The sequence below is a fragment of the Geospiza fortis genome, unplaced genomic scaffold (assembly GCF_000277835.1).
Source record: "Geospiza fortis unplaced genomic scaffold, GeoFor_1.0 scaffold59, whole genome shotgun sequence".
Taxonomy (NCBI): Eukaryota; Metazoa; Chordata; class Aves; order Passeriformes; family Thraupidae; genus Geospiza; species Geospiza fortis.
The window spans coordinates 2,276,303-2,279,357 of record NW_005054381.1 but is presented as its reverse complement, the minus strand read 5'-3'; the positions used below and the strand labels follow the sequence as shown (position 1 = coordinate 2,279,357).

The 3,055-nt window shown below is 56.5% G+C and overlaps 1 protein-coding gene across 1 annotated transcript in view; it reads right to left on the bottom strand.

Annotated features, from left to right (window-relative positions):
- Window positions 1–1,293: 1,293 nt before the first annotated feature.
- The window catches only part of GALNT17 (polypeptide N-acetylgalactosaminyltransferase 17), a gene marked incomplete at its 5' end in the record, with an annotated part of 239,381 nt that continues 237,619 nt past the window's right edge, over window positions 1,294–3,055 (bottom strand). Inside the window, one exon of the mRNA XM_005425125.2 lies at window positions 1,294–3,055. This exon is cut by the window's right edge and continues 843 nt beyond it.

The window sequence follows — 3,055 nt, the reverse complement described above, 5'->3', positions numbered from 1 at the left end:
TCCAGGAGTGGCCCTTGGGGATCTCAGGAAGTTTAACAAGGCCAAGTTCAAGCTGGGGCAGCCCCTGGGAGAGGGCCCTGGGGTTGCTTTGGGTGACACTGGCCATGGCCCAGCCCTGAACCCCCAGCCCTGGGCTGATCCCAGCAGGGCAGGGATTGGGATTGTGCCCCTGTGCCCAGGTGAGACCCCACCTGCAGAGCTGCCCCAGCCCTGGCCCAGCACAGGCAGGAGCTGGAGCTGCTGGAGGAGCCCAGAGGAGGCTCCAGGATGAGCAGAGGGATGGAGCAGCTCTGCTGGGAGGAAAGGCTGGCACAGCTGGGAATGCTCACCTGGAGAGGAGAAGCTTTGGGGTGACTGAATTGTGACCTTGCAGGGCCTGAAGGGAGCTGACAGGAAAGATGGGGAGAGAGTTTGGACATGGGATAGAGGGACAGGACACAGGGAATGGCTCCCACTGCCAGAGGGCAGGGCTGGATGGGATATTGGGAATGAGGAATTGTTCCCTGTGAGGGTGGGCAGGCCTTGGCACAGGGTGCCCAGAGCAGCTGGGGCTGCCCCTGGATCCCTGGCAGTGCCCAAGGCCAGGCTGGACAGGGTTGGAGCAGCCTGGGACAGTGGAAAGGCACTGGGTGGGCTTTAAGGTCTCTCCAACCCCAAACCATTCTGGGATTCCATGATTCCACCTGCTCTGAAGCAAATGGAACAATTTTCCAACACGGATCTTGCCCCTGGGTGGGAAATGCTCCCCACAAGGGCTCAGGTTTCCATCCTGTGCCATCCTGCAAGAGCCCTGTGGCTCCAGAGCCCAGCAGGGGCTGGCTGTGCCCCTGCCCAGGCCACACTCACTGGGTACCCTCACCTGGGTGCCCCAGCTCCCTTTGGTCACAGGTGCCCCCACAGAGACCAGAGACCCCTCCCTGACCCAGGCAAGCACCAACCCAGCGCTCAGGAGATCCTGCGTGGAAGGAATGGGTCCAAGGAGAACTCCAGGTGACACCAGGAACATTTAGGGACAGCCAGCCTGGGCTCAGGAATGCAGGTGATGCTTTGGTGGCCACATCACATCTCCTTCCAGCTTGTGGGGTGAAACTGATCCTGGGGAGTGGCAGCAGCAGGGACGGATGGGATGGGAGTTAATCTGTGCCCACCATCGCTCTTGATCTCTCCTTCATTTGCATTTCTTTTAAAAATGGAAGCTTTATTAAAACAGCAGCCTTTTTCTATTAAATGCAGAGGGATGACTGCCTCTGTATCTCAGCAGCAGAGAATCTTTTGAAAATCACTCAAGAGGCAAGGCTCAAACCAGATATTTAATAAGAATCACTTGGAGATCACTTCTTAAAGCAATTAACAGATGATTAGAGATAAGCGAGATGCAACAACGAGACCCAGATCTCAGGCAGATTTCTCCCGGGGTCACCCTGCAGTCACCAACGGTGTCAGGACAGAACAGCAGAGGCAATTCCCACTTTCCAGCCTGATTTTCCTCCTGTTTCCAGCGGTTTGGAAGCTGGAGCAGGGAGAAGGGGCCAACACCTCCCCGGGGCTGTGCCCAGCTGAGGGTCCTGGAGCCCAGGGTTCATCTCCACCTTCCCTTCCTGCTGCTGGCCCGGGGGCTGCTTTTCCTTCTGGAGCACGAAGGAAAGGCAGCTGTGAGCCTGAACATCCCAAGGGATCCCAGGGCTCAGCAGCAGCAGCAGGATCCCCGTGCTGTCCCTGGGTGTCTGTGCCACCTGGCACAGGGACCACAGTGGCACCAGGGACACGCGGCCATCCCAGAGGGACCAGGGACAGGCAGGGACTGGACAGAGCCAGGGACTGGACAGAGCCAGGCCCTCCTGGCAAGGGGCTCAGCACAGCCAGGATGGAGCCCAGGAGCAGCCGCACATCCCACCCAGCCCTGCTCTGGGGCTGGGACCTCACCCCACCACGGTGACATGTGACAAAAGCCATCTGCTGCCACCCTGGGCACTGGCAGGGCCCGAGCTGGGCTGAATCACAGCACAGGCAACACCCAGGGGCTGTCTGGCTGCTGATCTTGACCCACATAGTCTCCCCCTGCAATATTTGCTCAGTTTAAGGGTGTTTACCAGCGGGACCGGAGCTGTGGGGTCTCCAAGCCCTCAGGGTGTCCTGGATCACCAGGAAATCGCTTCTCAGAAGGCAGCAACAAAGGCAGGGGCAGCTGGCTCATGCATCCACAGAGTTGTGGTCGTTTCGGGTTTGGAAGTGCTCAAATTTATTACACAAGGGATGATGCAACAGCGAAAAAGAGAGCAAAATTCTACATTGACTCTCTACTCTGCAGGTCAGGACAACTAAGAGGTTTTACTTCATTAAGGAAGGCAGGGGAAAAAATCAGAGACAGCCCCAGTGGTTGAGGGAGCCTTGTAAAGCCTAAATGAACAATCACTCCTAGGTGATGCTAGTTGCTGTAGAAGGAACAATGAAATAGATCTGCTTCTGTTCAATAAATTACTAAAACATCAGTTATAAACCTGCTGCATGGCATTGGAAATTCAGCTCGTTAAACATCCAGGGAGCTTCATCCTGATGCAAATGGAAGACAGGCATGAGTGCTCTGCAGCAAAGGACTCTGTGCACATCCCAGCTTGGGAAACATATTTACACATCCATCTCATATATTAATCTATTTTAGTGCACCCTAGCCAGAGGGCAGCCACAAAGAGGATTATTCTGGGAGAAGGGCAGGAGATGGGCTGGTTTCTCCGCCCTGCTGAGCAAAGCCTGTGCCCACCCACGAGCAGCAATGCTGCAGGATCCTGCTTCCCTTCTGCAGGCAGCCACAGGCAGAGGACTCCCAGGTGGATTTGGCAGCCAAGATTTGGTAGCCAGGATTCCTGTGAGCCAAAGTTAAACAAGGTGAGATCTCTCCACCAGAGCAACAAGCCTGAAGTGGCTTCAGGGCCAAGAATTTCAGCCAAGCTGCCATTTGCTGGGGCCTTGGCCTCCCTCCCTGTCCCTTCCCCAGCCCAGGAAGGGCTGCAGTGACGCTGGGGGACCCTGGCCAGGCCTGAGCAGGCAGGGCAGGGGT